Below are 15,682 nucleotides of genomic sequence, written 5' to 3' on the forward strand. Positions count from 1 at the left end.
CTGCCCAGCGACCAGAATTGGGTACTGAGCCCGGGAGCCGCGCACGCGCGGTGGCGTCCCTGTGATCCCCATTGCTCTCTCCGCAGGTAACAGCCCTGCGATGCTGCGGTGCCTGCGAGGTGATGCCGCCGTGCTCGTTGCTGCTTCCTGGTAAGGAAAGGCCTCCTCCGCTCCTGCTGCAGCGTGGTGGTGTGTCGGACACGATTCCCTGTGTCGGGTGAGGCCTAGGGCTGCCGGCGAGGTGAGCGAGCGCCTTTGGTGGGTGCAGGGGTGTCTCCTTGCGTGCCTGCACTACTGGGGCTGGTGGGATGGGAAGCTTCAAACGACCCGCCGAGGCAGGCTTCTGGTATGCTAAAGGCGAGTGGGTGAGGGCAGCCCTAGGAGTTACTCGGGAGCTGATAGAAGGGAAGAGGGAAAGGAGGAGGAGGATGATGACCTTTTCCCCCTGCCCAGGGTGCAGAAGATGGCCGACTCTCCACCTCACCAGAGCTCCCCCTCAGCCTCCCCTGGCCCCCCTTGCCCAGTGCGCCTGCTCCCAGCTCCAGCACGAGCGAGCTAGGCTACGTGCCGAGGAAGCCTCATCTCGTAAGAGCTGTAAGACACCCATGTGTTCTCTTCAGGTGGAGGACGGCCTAGAGTCTGGAGCTGCAGAAGAGGCAGGGAGGAGAGAAGGGGAAAGAAGCATCTGAACGGCTAAATTGTGCCAGCAGCGCTGAGAGCGAGAGTCGCGGTGAGTCCTGGGCCAGTGGGGCCCCGTTGCCTCTCTTGTGCGTCCTGGGCCCTCCCTGTCTCTCCCCCGGCCCCCTCTCTTTCCTTACCTGCTGCAAAATTTTATTTTTTCTTTTGGGCCCCCCCCGCACCTTCTTTCTCCATCTCGCTCTGAGTGGCTCCCTGCCTCCCCGTCTTTTTCAGTCCTCCCTTTCTCTGTCCTGTAGCCTGTGGCTCCTTTTTCTATCTCCGCCTCTCTCTGCCTGGCTCTGGCTCCGTTTTTTTATTCCTCCTGCTCTGTCCTGTAGCCTGTCGGTATTTTGTCTTTCTCTGGCCCTCTTGGTCTGACTCCCTGTGTTACCGAAAAACGCGGTAAAATCGGAAACGACTCCTCAACGCCAATTTAGTATTAAAGAGCAGGCATTCTTTATTCACGGCGCCGGATGCACGGGGGATCGCTCCTCCTGGCGTGCGTACCTCACGTACCTTTCCTGTACAATTTGTAGATCAAAATTTTACGTATTCATATATATTCATTATTGCCCTGTCTGCTGATTGGTACAAACTTGCTCGTTCCGTATGTAAATCGCTGCGCAGGCTCGGTTGTCCTCTTCCGTTGTTCTCTTCTGAGTAGGTGGTATTACTTGGGTCGGTGGTGGTCTGTGAGTCGGTGGTCGTGATCTCCCCCTGCCGGAATTACCTTTTTACCTTCTTGGCTAGTTTTCTCAGTCCGCTCCACGAAACCGCGTTTTGTCATCCTTTTCTGACAGAAGCACGTTGTCTGTTGTTCTGTTGACATTAACGATCGCCTAGGGACTAAAATGCAGATCGACGGATACGCCGATTCGTACGCTCCATGTTCCCGTAATGGAACACCGTCTCTGGTTGGTTGAGTTCATCGCTTTGGTTACACCTGTTCCTGTTGTTCAGTTTCTTCTTTTTTGGCTTTGTTTGATTCTCTCTGTGATTCTGTTTTTCTCTGCCTCGCTTTTCCCAGCTCCCCGTCCCTCACTTTGAATGCCCGTTATCCTTCAGCAGCTCACTCTCCCTTGGTTGCCATCCCCGTTTCTGAATTCCTCCTGCTTTGCCACGTAGCCCGTGGCTTTTTTCTTAATCTCTCTGTCTGCCTCAACGCTCCCGCCGCGCTTTTTAATTCGTCTGCTCTGTACCCTGCTACTGTTCTTGCCTTTCTGAGTTCTTCTCTGTCCAGCTCCCTTTCCCTGTTCATGAATTCCTGTTCTTCCTGCACCCGCCGCTGTTCCCTGTGATCTCCGTCTCTCTCTGTCCAGCTCCCTGTCCCTAGGTTTTAATTCCTGCCTCTGCCCGCTGTAGCCCGTCTAGATGTTTCTCTCGGCCTCTCTCTCTGTCCGGCTCCCTCTCTCTGTGTTCTAATTCCACGTTCTCTGTCACGTAGACCCGTGCTATTTGTTTGTCCTCATCTCTCTCTGTGCAGCTCCTTGCTGCTATGTTTTCTTTCTTCCCTCTCTCTGTCTTTGTAGCCCGTTGCTGTTGTTGTGTTTTTGGTTTTTTTTTTCCCACTTGTTTCTTCGTTTGTCTCTGTCTGCCTCCCAGTGCCTGATCTTTAATTCCTCCTTCCCTGTAGGCCGCTGTTCCTTTTTTCCATTCTACGTTGTGTTCTCTTTGGTCTGCTGTTCTTATTCATCGATTCCCTCCTCACTGCCCTGTGGCTTGTCCCCATTTATTGTTGCCTCTCTCTCCCTCTCTCTGGCTTCTTGCCCCTGTTTTTAAAATTCCTCCCTCTCTTCTCTCTTCCCTGTTGGCCGTGTGATCTTCAGCCTTTCTCCACCTCTTTCTGCCCAGCTCTCTGCGTCTATTCATTAATTCTTCCCTCTCTGCCCTGTAGCCTGTAGCTTCTGTCCTTTCTCCATCTTGCTGTCTCTGGCTTCCCCGTGACCCTCTTTTAGAATTGTTTCTCTCTTCTCTCTGTACGCATTGCGATTCCTTTTGCTCTCCATCTCCCTTTGTTTTGGTGTTTTTTTTGTTGTTTTTCTGGCTCCCTGTCCCTAATTGTTAATTCTCTGCCTTCTCATGCTCTGTACCACGTAGCCCCGTGGTTTGTTTTGTGGTGTTCCCTCCCCGGCCCCTTCCCTCCGTCGTTGGCTGTCTCGGCTCCCTGTCCCCGTGGCTTCATTCTTCCCTTTCTGCCCTGTTCTTGTCGCTTATCTTGTCTGTCTCCATCTCGCTCGGTCCAGCTTCCTGCCCCTGTTCTTCTTTCCTCCCTCGCTGTCGTGCTGCCTGCCCCAGGTTCTTTGTGCGTCTCCAGCCTGCTCCTCATCCTTCTTTGTTGGTCTGTGTCCTGCTCTTCCCCTCTCTCTGCTGCTTTTATCTCCACCTCCGTCAGGCTCCCTGTCCTCCTCTGGCCGTCCTGTTCCCTGCCTCGTGCCTTCTCACTACACGCACACACGCCCCCCCCGCCCCCGTCCAGCCGGATGCTGCTCTTCTCTCCTCCTACTGTCCTGTGCCCTGCTCCTCACCTTTGGTGGCCTCCCCCTCTGCCCAGCAGCCCGTCGCTCCAGGAGCCAGGCGACGGACGGTCCGTTCCCTGCCAAACCGGGACAAGCGCGTGCCGTGGCTTAGCCTCAGCTGGCAACTCTGCACCAGGGAGCTGCTTGCTCGCTCCACCCTCAGTGGGCTGGGGGAGAGAGCTGGAAGGGTAAAAGTGAGAAAAATCATGGGTTGAGATCAAGACGGTTTAATAGGTAAAGCAAAAGCTGTGCGTGGAAGCAAAGCAAGGAATTAATTCGCTCCTCCTTTTCGGCGGGCAGGTGTTGAGCTGTTTCTGGGAAAGCAGGGCTCTGTCATGTGTAACGGTTACTTAGGAAGAGAAATGCCGTAGCCCCCAAGGACTCCCCCTTCTTCCCCCAGCTGCGTGTGCTGAGCATGATGTCAAATGGTATGGAATATCCCTTTGGTCAGTTAGCTGGGAAAGCTTTCCCAGCTGTGTCCTCTCCCAGCCTACTTGCTGGTGGGGCACTGAGAGAACCAGAAGAGGCCCTGACTGTGGAAGCAGTGCTCAGCAAGAACCAAAACATCTCTACATTATTAATGGTGTTTTGAGCATAAATCCAAAACGTATCCCTTCCTAGCTACTGTGGCGAAAATGAGCACTATCGCAGCCAACACCAGCTCCGTGCGGCTGTGGCAACGGCGGCCGAGGTGGCCTTGGGGCAGGGGGGGAGCGTTGGGGACCCTGACCCACGAATGGCTCCTGGGACTTGTTACGTGCGCGCCTGCACAAACACCTGCCCTCTCGTTTGCCCTCAGGGCTGCGTTTGCGCTGCCTTTGCGTGGGGCAAGGGGCTGTGATGGAGCCCAGGGGAGGAGGTGGTGCACTGTGGGGGTGAGGGGAGGGGGCCCCCCGTTGCTGCTGCGCCTCAGCTGTGGGCGGGGTCTGGATGGAGGAGCCCCAGGTGCGGGCGGTGGGGCTGACGGTGCCGGCTCCTCCCTGGAAAAGGGGTGGTGCCCGGCTCCGGGGGGCCAGTGTGAGCCGAGGGCGGAGCGGAGCTGTGGCCGAGCGTCAGCGGGCTGCGACTGTAGCGAGGGAGGAGGTGAGCGGGGGCTGGGTGGTGGAGCGCTGCGTCCCGGGTCAAGCCCCGAGGAGGGCTGCGGCGGGGCAGCGCCGGGTCGGAGCGGGCGGTGGGGAGAGCGAGGCTGTGCTGAGGGCTCGGTGGGGCTTCCGGGTGCATCGGCGGCCGGGACGGTGGCCCGCAGGGTCCGAGAGCGGGGAGGGCGGGCTGGCGGCGTGCCGGGAGCTGTGGTGGTGCGCCTGCCGGGTGGCCGGGCGGCCGTGTTGTGGCGCAGAGCGTGCTGGGAGGTGTAGTCCTGGCGCAGTGGCTGCCGGCGCTGTCACGTGGTTCGCCGGGGCGTGGCGGGAGGCGCGGTCTTCCGGCGCTCGGGTGCCGGGCGGCCGTGGCGCGTACGGTAGGCGCGGTGTATTTTTGGGGTTGGATTCGTGTTGATTTCTGGGGGCTTGCGGGTGCGGCCGCTCCCCGAGAAGCGGTGAGTTCCCCGGGAGCTGACAGAAGGGAAGAGGGAAAGGAGGAGGACCTTTTCCCCCTGCCCAGGGCACAGATGATGGCCGCCTCCCCGGCTCGCCGGAGCTCCCGCTCAGCCTCCCCTGGCCCCCCCTTGCCCCGTGCGCCTGCCCCCAGCTCCGGCACCTCCCCTGAAGCGTGCTGCGTAGCCCTTGGCCGCCCCCAGGCCCTGTCGTGAAGGCAGCGAGCCGGCCCTCAAGCGCACTGGATTCCCCCTCGGCGCAGGGGCCCTTAGCAGTAGCGCGGGGAAGGGGCGGTGTGTCCGGAAGCCCCTGCGCAAGGAGAGGCTTTGGTCAGGGTCGATCGACGGTAATGACGGTCGCTGTTTCTTCTTTCCCTCTCCCAGAGACCGTGCTGAGGACGTGGTTGTCTGTCCTTCCCCCGGGGACGCCGTCGACTGCGGCCGTCTCAGGCTTGCGTGGCTTCTCTCTGCCCGGCTTTGCCATCCTCGCGGCGCCGGGGTGAAAAGGGACACACAGAGCCCTTCCTGGCTGTGGAGAGGAGCTGCCTCGGCTGAAGCTGGAGACGCCAACGAAAGGTAAAGCAGAAGAAACTGAAGGCGCTCTGGCTGCCAGCTGCCTTCCTGCTGCAGGCAAGAGAGAGCCTGTCCCTGCAGGTGAGGGAGGAAGGATCCCCCTTCATAGCCCGCAGCGGGCCGGGCCAGGCCACCAACGTGCACCGCAGGGTCCGTACGCGGTAACCCGGAGTTGGGTACGGGCGTGTAGTGCACGAGCGAGCTAGGCTACGTGCCGAGGAAGCCTCATCTGGTAAGAGCTGTAAGACACCCACGTATTCTCTTCAGGTGGAGGACGGCCTAGAGTCTGGAGCTGCAGAAGAGGCAGGGAGGAGAGGAGGGGAAAGAAGCATCTGAACGGCTAAATTGTGCCAGCAGCGCTGAGAGCGAGAGTCGCGGTGAGTCCTGGGCCACTGGGGCCCCGTTGCCTCTCTTGTGCGTCCTGGGCCCTCCCTGTCTCTCCCCCGGCCCCGTCTCTTTCCTTACCTGCTGCAAAATTTTTTTTTGTTTGTTGTTTTTTTTTTTTTTTTTGCGCCCCCCCGCACCTTCTTTCTCCATCTCGCTCTGAGTGGCTCCCTGCCTCCCTGTCTTTTCAGTCCTCCCTCTCTCTGTCCTGTAGCCTGTGGCTACTTTTCTCTGCCTCTCTCTGCCTGCACTGGATTCCCCCTCGGCGCAGGGGCCCGTAGCAGTAGCGCGGGGAAGGAGCAGTGTGTCCAGAAGCCCCTGTGGAAGGAGGCTTTGGTCAGGGTTGATCTGCGGTAATAACGGTTGCTGTTTCCTCTTTCCCTCTCCCAGAGGCTGTGCTCAGGATGGGGTTGTCTGTCGTTCCTGTTCGTCTCTTCCTCTCTCTATTCCTTTGCGCTGGTCCCTCTCCCTATTGTTTATTGTTTTGCTTCTCTGAACCTTTTTTTATTCCCAGCGTTTTCCCGTGACAGGAGCAGCAAAGAAGGGAGCGGAGCATCGGGGTATCCATGGAGAGAGCATTGGGCGTTCTCCTGTCTTTGTGGGGCTGACCCTGAGGAAGTGTGGTACGTGGGTCGGTAGCATGAATATATATATTTTGTGGGTGCACAAACCCGTTTCAGAGTGTCAGAGGGTAAGGGTTTTGTTCTGTTCAGTGTAAACATTGTTCTGTTTGGTGAATTTGTCGAAGATGAGAGTTCAGTGGGGGAGGAAGTCAGCTCTCTGGCTGGTTTGAGGGTAAGGTGGGCTGTACGTGTTTGTCGGTCATCTCTCACCTGCCAGATGTTTTGAACTAGTTGTATCTGGTTTTCGTAGGGAGTCACGAAGGGGTTTGGGGCTCCCCAGTGGCGGGTGCTGTGGCCAAAAGAGAAAGCAGGGTCACAGAGTGCTTCATTTACGGGGCTGGCCTCGGCCATCTACTGCACAAACTTCTGGTATGTAGCAATCGGGACTCGATTTCCTGAAGGAGGAGAGGATGATGGAGCTCGTTATAAGAGCATAATCGTTTTGTCTTCTTTTGGCAGTACGGGCACCCAAGGACCAGCTTGCTTTTGAGGAACGGCACGAGGATGTTGGTGTCGACGCTCAGCAGAGGAAGGAAGCTTCTTTTGGAGGCCAAGAAGATGAAGTAGACTGCTTATTTGTTGTGTTTGATTTTCATTGCGGGGATGGGGAGGGGTGGAACATGCAAAACGCGGTCCTGGGCAGGGGAGGTTTCTGATGTGGGAGGCCGTGAGAGAGATCATGGACGCTGCTGGACAGGCGTTAGAACCCGTTGCTCAGGTTGGACGGACCCAGCAGAACCACCGCACCATCTTAAGTAATGCCTGCTCACGTACTGAGATTTTAGTAGTTGCCCCCGCATCAGCTTTGGCTTTTCCTCGTCGAGCTTGTGTTTTGGCAAGAAGCGTCTTTCGTTAAGCGTTTGGGTCTAAGGGGTGTCCGTGAGGCTACGTGGTGCCCATCCCCATGAGATTTTGTGACCATCAAGTGATATTCAGCATCCATCTTATGCCCGTCTCCTGTAACTACTCTGCAGTTTTCGCTTAAGGCTTGATAGCGCAGCGTTAGCTGAGGGCGGCATTTCCCCCGCTGGCCCCTCCACGCCGACGGCGTTTCCCCTGCCGGCCGCTGTCCGTTCCATGTAACTGTGACTCTTGTCCTGGCAGAACCTTTGCCAAAGCCACCTTTGTGCTCCACAGCAGTCTGTTTTCTGTCTCGAGTATGTTTCTTTTTGGTATCCGATACCCCAGAGCTGTGTACCGTTGGCTCAGGTCTCTTCTTGAGCTTCTGCGAGAAGAGAGAGCCTTCATCTGTTTTAATCCATGTGTCTCCTGGGGTGTTTTTTTGTTGTCCTTTACAATTTAGTTTTGCCCCAGCTACTGAGGTGTTAATTTAGCTGCTTCATACGGTTCCCGATACGCTTGTGTATTTCCACGTTTCTTTTCGTGTTTTTTGTCCTTTGAGACTGATCTAGTTCTGTTAAGGGACTGAGCGAGAGAGAGCGTTGAGGTGACTCCGAATGGTTGATGGCTTTACAATAAATGATTTACTTTATAACCAGAGATATTTTTTGAGAAGGGGTTCTTAAAAGATTTCGTTCTGCTTTGCCATTCCGCTGGGGTAGATGAGCCCCAGCCTTTTTTCAGGAGGCTCATTCTGCTCCTGGGCTTCTCTGGTACTGTTCCTTGAGTTGGTTGCAGGTTTTGAGCTAAGCTCTTTGGGTAGGTGTGTTTTGACATTCAGAGATGGGGAGGTTTCTGGTTGAGGTAAGAGATTAAGGAGCAGTCAAAGTTGAGCAGCAGATATATATTAGGAAGTACACTTGTACGAGCTTTTGTTTTCCCTTGGGTCAGTAAGTTTGTGTTGGGTGTTCAGGGGTAGCAAGATGGTCTAATAGTGTGTTTTGGATTATTTGGTTTTGTGGGGGTTTTTTTGTTTGTGGTTTGTTGGGTTTTTTTGTGTGTGGTAGGTTTTTTGTTTGTTTTGTCTTGTTTTCCAGGAATTTTGACTTGACTGAAGGTAGAACCTTATATTTTTTCCACCAGTTTTGCCTGTGTTCTGCAAGTTGTTGACGTTATCTCTCAATAGGACTGATGGTGAGATGCTGCGGTAGGGGTTAGGGTGAGTGTGTTGTACACATCTGTATATGGAGCTCTAGCCTTCCTTCAGAAAGCAGCAGGGACGTAACGCATAGTGTGTGTCGGTGTACGGGACTGCTCGTCGCCTTTCCCGATCGCCCGCAGAGTACCACGTTGTCCCGAGAACCTTTGCAGCTTGCGGCAGGTCCCTTGTAGATTATAAGCATCAGGGCTTCTGTTATTTTGTGGGCCTGTAGAGAGCACGGAGTCTGCGGGAAGCCGGAAGGTGGGAGGTGCTCGCAGAACGCGGGGCAGAGGTGGGAAGGGCGGCTCCCGAGGAGCGGCTGACAGAGGGGCTTTAGGGGTGCAAATACAGGGCAGGAGCTGTCGGGAAGGAGTGAGGTTCCTTCCCTGACAGTTCAGGAGGAGAGGAGGGGTTTTTGAAGTCTTGGTACCGGGGAATGGTTGGGAAAGGGGTGTTTAAGTGTTAGCTAATGGTCGTGTTCTGTGTGCAAGCAGCCTCCGGTAGCCCAGTCTCCTTCCCCGTATGTGTCAGCACGGCCACTCGAGCGTGCTGTCTGCCGAGAGGTTCTCCACGCGGCTGTTCATGGAGTCGCTCAGGAGTGAGTTACCTACAAAAGGAGAGTGTGTCGCTACACCAGCCACGCCTGTTTGCTTCCCGTATTGCTTTTGGCATTTGCCCTATCGGTGTCCGCCTGTGCTTGAGTCATCTGACACGAACTGTGATTTTTGTGTGTTGCGTGGTTTGACTTTTTCTTGCAGTTTAAGTAACAGGTCGAGGGTTAAGCAGGACAGTCGAGCGAGGCGTGACGGCAAAGGCGAGCAGATGGCGTCGTGTGCTGTGACGGGGCGGGCTGTGAGGTCACTCGTCTGGGATTTCTGCCTTTGGGGTCTCTGTGTTGCCGAACAAGTCGGTCAAAAGGATTTGTTAGTTTGTTTTGCGTGGTGAGCTCTTGCTTTTGGAAAGCAGTGTCCAACATCTGTGTGCCTCTCCGTATTTCCCCAGAAGTGGGCCCGGCATTGAAGGTGACGGTTCCCCAGCCATCGGGGACGGACCGAGAATGCGAGCAGGCACCTGACGTGGCCACTGACCCGGGAGGCACGGATTGGGAGGTGAGCGGAGCCGTGTTGGCACGGTAGGGGAAAGGATGAGTCTGGAATGTGGCTGTTGGTGCAGATGCGCGGTAGGGAGCCGGACACGGAAGGGAGGGGGCGAACAGAGCATCGTGAGAAGGTAGGTCAGCACGTGACAACGGAGGGGTCGTGCAGTGTGAGCACCTATGTGACTAGTTAATGAAGGGACTCACAAAACTATATGCAAAGCGGGATGTCTGCCCCGAGCTCGTTGGGCAAGGTGAGCGATGAACAGGGAGCCGTAGCAGCTGTTTTTTTTGAGGTGTGGAATTGTTTGTGAGCGGGCGGCCGCTTCCAGGCGCAGGGGTCGCCTTGTCTCTCTGGTTCTCTAGGCACCGTAGGTGGTGGCGGCCACGACATCCAGCCTCATTAGAGCGTGGGGGAGCGGAAGTTCACGGCGCTTCCGAGGAGGCTGTTGTTGCGGAAGTGGCTGGCGTTGAGTGGTGCGATGCTGAGTGATGGCACCGCACGTTTGGAGATGAAGAGTATCCGTGTGACCGCAGCCCCATCCTACGTAGCCTGTGTGGCCTTTTTAAAGGATGGCTTTTGAGCCCCCAGATTTGGAAGGGAAGCTGAGGGGCCGATGCGGTCTTTGTGCGGGTGGCCGGTCGGTTGGGGGAAGCGCAGGTGGGGCAGGCAGGGGTTGTAAAATCAGCGGAGGGTACCGTTCAGAGACCGGACACGTTTGGGCCGAGAGAGGTTGTGGTGTCCTTTCTGCAAAACAGAAGCATCTGCCAGGCAGGGGAGTTCCTGCCTGTGCTTGTGCTGTTGTGTGGATTTTGTAGTCTGTCTTTGTTCCTTACTGTACTCGGGTCTCGATGTGTCTGTTGTTCTCCGTGCTGAGCAGGCACCTAGGTAGCAATATTGAGGGTTTTGCAAGCCCTGGCTCATCGGCATAACGGTAACCGAGAGCTTCCTTTCTCGCATTTTAAGTCTACTGCATAGATTTGTCTTGTGTCTGAAATATTAGACCTTTATAGAAGGTCATCTTTTTGCAGCGGTGATTAAGGCGGCCTCAATACTGCTGCTGAAGAGCAGTCTGAATACGCAGAGCCCTTTTCTGGGACCTGTTCCCTGCACCTGAACGTTCTGAGGTCTTTAAGAGTGGCTTGTCGCTCGTACGTCGTCCTAGTTGTGGGTATATGGTTTTATTGCAGGTGATGATGGTACGTGACTTCTCTGCGGATGCTATAGCTTCTTCCTCGCTGCCGTATAGATCTTCTCGCCCGGTGGCATCTCTGGGCCGGAAGTCCGTCGTCTCGGTGAGAGTTTTCTTAGGTGCCTCGATCGCGTCGCTTGTAGTATTTGTGAGCGGTGTCGGTCCGTGCATGTCGATGCCTGTGTCAGAGCTGCTCCGCCTGGGGGTGTAGCAATGGTAGAGCGGAGGAAAGAATAGCAATAAGAGTATATGGTTAATGTTAATATGCGTAGACTGTTTTGGCAACGCCCGTACAACCCTCGTCGGAGCGAGTGGCTGTTGGCAGCGGGCGAGGATGGTAATTTCCGGGGTGTTTTGTGGGTGCCGAGGGGATGACCGTAGCTGCCTGGGAGAGGCAGCTAGAGTGCTAGCTGAGCAGAGGGCACCTCTCAGCTGTTCAAGCTTGTACGTGCGTGGGGCTTAACATTTGATTGAAGGTATTTCCTTTAATGGCATGCAGTAGTTGGGCTCTAGATGGTATTCCTACGTGGAAGCAAGACCTGTGGAATGGTTAAGCTGTTGCTGTGCGTCCAGGTGACTTGTTCTATCATGCTGTTCTTGCAGAGGATGAAGATGGAGCTGTGCAGGGTGACAGAGCAGAGCTGAGTAGAGCACACTAAGGCAGCGGGTCCGTGTGCGGGATTAAAGGGAAGATGCGACCGAAGGCTATTTGAGGAGCATTTCAGGCGAGCTGGGTCGCAGTGAGGGGGCGCATGGGGCTGGTGACTTTGTTCTCTTTGCTCTCAGGAGCACAGCGCTATCCCTAGGGGCTGGCAAGGTTCTAATTGTGGGGCCGGCGCCCATCGGGTGCTTCTTTTTGCGTTACAGTTTAAAGCGTGGATCGCTCTGATGTTTGAGGAGTTTCTGGGCAGTTGTCGTCTGCGGCGTCGTTCCCAGATGCGTGAACAGCTCTGCTCTGTCGCTGTCTGTTTTCAGGGAGCGTGATTTCTTCCCTGCATCCTTACGTTCTTAGGTCTTGTAGCTGGGCTTCTTGTGCCTCCTCCCTCTCAGTTTTGAGAGGAACTTCTTGTCACGGGCCCTGACGCTCTTCTAATCATTTTGGATCTCGTTAGGGCCTCCTTGCATCCCTGTCAGGGTTCTGCAGGTCTTGTTGCTGGACGAGCTCTTCCGTCCAGTTGTCTCTGTGTTTGCCGAGAGCGTTCTCTCGTCTTGGAGGCGCGCAGTTTGTAGTGTTTCTCATAGCGTTGGTGTGTGCGTTTTGTGAGTTTGGCTCGGAGCCGCCTTGCTGGCCGTGTAGAGTCGGGTAGGTGGCACAGCGATGAGAGCTTAGGGTTCATCTGTTGCTGTGCTAAGGCTGTTGGGGGAAAGGTGGTACCGTCATCTCGGATGGAGTGGCCCTCCTCAGCAGGCAAGGACCGTAATCACCGTGACGTTTTGTGGGCTCGGAGGCCGTGACCGTGGCTATCTGGGAGAGGCAGCTAGAGTTCAGCTGAGCAGATTACCTCTGCAGGGTGTTCAAGCTTGTACGTGCGTAGGGCTTCATGTTTGATGTCATATGTTTGTTTTTAATGGCAGGTTATAGTCGGTGTTCAGGAACAGTTAAGGTACTGCTGTGCAACCAGGCGACTTGTTTCGTATTGGTTTTGGAGATGCCGAGGGACGAGTCGTGCAGGGCGACGGAGGGGAACTGAGGGGACCGATGTAAGCGGGTGAGTCGGTGCGTGGTGTATATAGAGGGAAGATGTGACCGATGCCTCTATGACTCCATTGCTCCTTGCGTTTGTCTTTTGTTTTGGTTTTGAAGTAGCGTAGCAATGAGCAAAGGAGGCAAGTCGAGCAAGGCGAGTGGTGATTGGTGGGCTGAAGTAGCAGCTCTTTTCTGAGGTGTTGTGTTGCTGGTGAAGTTATAAGCAACGCGTGTCGTTTGGGTGTTACGGACGGCGGGCGAGGTGCCGTGTTCAGCTGCAAGTGACGTAGGCCGGGTGGGAGGCTGTCGAGGGAAAGGGGTGCGAGACGGGGATCGGTGCGGGCAGGCTGTGGCATCGGGCAGCATCTCAGGAGGTGCCTTTTCGCTTGGCTTTTTGCAGGTGCCGCTGGCAGGCTCGGAGTGCTGCTGCCACACGCCTATGAGAGGTCTGAGAAGGTGGGGCAGCGGCCAGCATCTAAGACCAGAGAATGCTGTGGTCCGTCGTCGAGCTCTTCAGTTTTGTAGGTAACACGTGGGCCGTCTTTGGAACGGCGTATGAGCATTAGAAGTGAGCTGGGTAGTAATGAGGAAGTCACGGGGCGGTGATTTCTCACGAGCGTAACGGTAGTTTACTGTGTGTTGATACGTTTGGTGCCACAAGCGATGACGGAAGCGGGGTGTGATGCTGGAATCTGTGCAGAGCAGGTGAGCCGATGGGCATGTTCGTTTTGATGAGGGGGGTGCTCTGGAAGAGATCTGTGTTGACCTGTGTGATACTTATTGCTGGCTCTGGGTTTTTTTCCTTTTTTACATGATGAAGAGGCACCTGGCCACTGCAAGAATATCCTGGTTAGCTGGTGTGTTTCTTGTTGTGAAAGGATGCATAATCTGACCCATCTGAAAGCCCCACAGTGTGACTTTTGTTAGGAAGAGATTTTGAAAAATTGAGATATTTCTTATTCAGTGAGGTTGCATTCTATGAACTTGCCATCAGAGTGCATCTTAGAGACAGTGTCTTTGTCAGCAGAACTCATCAGCACAAGACTTGCAAAGTATTGCTTTTTTTTAAAGACAAAAAAATCCACGGTCCTTGCGGAGATCCAAGCACAGCACATACTCCAAAGGTTGATGGCATTGGTAGTGCTTGGGTTCTCAGTTGTAACAGTCGAGATACCATAAAATGCGGTTCGCCTGCATGCTTCGGTACAGCCGAACGCATTAGCAGGTCTGCCGGTCCTTCTTGGTAGCCCCGTGTATTGCAACACTGGGGATTTGATTTGTGTGGTTTTTTGTTGTGGTATTATTTTTTCCCCCCCCAAAAAAAGTAAAACTGTATCGGGGATCTCTTCACTCACCGATTCTTCTGTCATAAATGAAAGTTTAAAAAAAAGCTAACATCGTCTGATTTACGACGTGACTTGCGCTCTTTCAGCTGTAACTGCCAAGCAGATGTAGGGTACGATTTGTTAGGTGTACTTAAGCAGGTAGGTATTTGTTGTAAATATTTAATGAGGGGCGACTGAATGTTGTGGGGGGGTGTTTCCTGCCGGTATTTTGAGGGAGCGCTCTTAAGTACTTTATTTCAGTCTCGCTTTCGACGCGCGTTTCCCTGGCAGTTCAGCAGCATCTCTTGGGCGGGGCAGCCGGGCGGACGTCCCTCCCGACTCCGTAACACGCCAAAACCCCCCAGTCACGTTGCTGCTGTGTATTTTGGAGATAGATAATCTTATGGCGGGCGTGAACGGCTGTGCGAGTTGAATGAACGCAGAAGGAAAATGGAAAGCTTTTAGAGCCTAGACGCTCATATTGGATGCGCGTAAACACGCGCCCGCCTTCTCAGCACAAAGTGAATTACTGAGATTTATTCTTAATTTTTTACGTTACTCTTTCAAGTTTGACACGCTTCACTTCAGGCTTCGTGGAGCCAGGCAGCAAGACGTGCGGCGGCAGGGCGAGGGCTGTAGCTGCTGCGGTGGGTCTGTAAGCGGAGGTTCCGGTTCCGGTACAACTTTGCCCCGCAGCCTCACGGGGTTATCTCCCCGCAGCGGTGCCGTAAGGAAGGGATGAGACGTTTTCCAGCACCAGCCAGAGCGTTCAGTGTTACGCGAAGGATCTGTTCAAAATGGTATCGGTTAGTCTTAATACCGTTTTCAAGCGTTCCAATCACTCTAGCTTTTAAAGGATGTGTTGTGTTTTGACGTGACCCGTTTGCCTGGAATCTTGCTGCGGCTCAATTTCCTTCCTACCCCTTATGCTGACTGAGCTCCTCCATTTTCTTCTGTGCTATTTTATTAACGTGCTGAAATATAGTTTGGGATTTCTGTTTTTCAGATGTCGTCTAAGTGTCTCGTGATGCTCAAGAGATGCCTGCCGGTCGTTAAGCGTGGTGAAGGTAAGGGGCCATCCCTCGGCCTGGAGGCTCCTGGCTCTGTCTCCAGCGGGTGCCCCGCAGGTGCGGCCGCGAGGGCTGCCCGGTGGGGAGAGTCGGGGCCCCCAGGGACCGGGGCTGTTTGTCACCCCGGGGAGCCCGTCCCAGTGCGGGAACATGTCCGAGCGGAGCCCGAGAGAGACGTGACACCGTCCTCTGGCACGCTCCTGCTCTGCCGTGGGGCAGCCGCCAGCCTGCGGACAGGGGCTGGGGGGGCTGCAGCTGTTTGGGGGGCTGCCCCACCTTTTAGATTTTAGCAGAGCTCCCCCTTTTCTGGGGGGTGTGGGAGGGGTGTGCGTGTACCTTTGTAAATGGCACTATTAAAGTAACGAGCTGCAGGTTGGAGCAGGTTCCCTTGTTTAGTGCCCTTCTTGGGGGTGAATAAAATTGGGGGAGTCCTGGGGGGGGTGTGATGATGTCATGTGGGGTGCCCCGGTGTCACTGGGGGAGCTGATAATGCGTCAGAGGAACAGGTGAGTGGGGGCGTCATGTAGGGGTTCCCCCCCAAAAAGGGGGGTTACAGCCCCAAAATGCCTGAAAATTCAGGGGGGCTATTACAAAAACCTCTTATATATATTGACATGTGTAATATTAATTTATAGATGCATAAAGGGATTTTGAGATAAGAACTTATCTCTCCTATATTATATAACGGATTTCGGGATACAAAAATTCTGCATCGAGATGCAGGGTTTTAAAACACAAAAGTAACTCGACCGTCTATATATCTAGATCAAAAAATAAAGGAGTTTAAAGTGAAAAGGATAGATGAAGGAATTCAAAGCAGAAGAAAGTCTGACTAGAGCGAGCATCTACGCTTAGTGTGTGTTACATAGTCTAAGTAGATGTGTAATCTAAATAGAGGTTATATAGAGTGAAATAAGCCGAGGTATAACTGTAAGTAGATGTCTAAATAGAGAAGTCGAAAAAGA

General features: G+C 54.5%; 1 long non-coding RNA gene across 1 annotated transcript; it reads left to right on the forward strand.

The window, feature by feature from the left end:
• Positions 1–8,878: 8,878 nt before the first annotated feature.
• Positions 8,879–15,100, forward strand: LOC142050940 (uncharacterized). The gene is made up of 3 exons (XR_012658217.1): positions 8,879–9,455; positions 12,723–14,447; positions 14,654–15,100. It is a non-coding gene; the product is annotated as an uncharacterized LOC142050940 (long non-coding RNA).
• Positions 15,101–15,682: the final 582 nt, after the last annotated feature.

This window comes from Phalacrocorax aristotelis, unplaced genomic scaffold, assembly GCF_949628215.1.
Source record: "Phalacrocorax aristotelis unplaced genomic scaffold, bGulAri2.1 scaffold_64, whole genome shotgun sequence".
NCBI classification, from domain to species: Eukaryota; Metazoa; Chordata; class Aves; order Suliformes; family Phalacrocoracidae; genus Phalacrocorax; species Phalacrocorax aristotelis.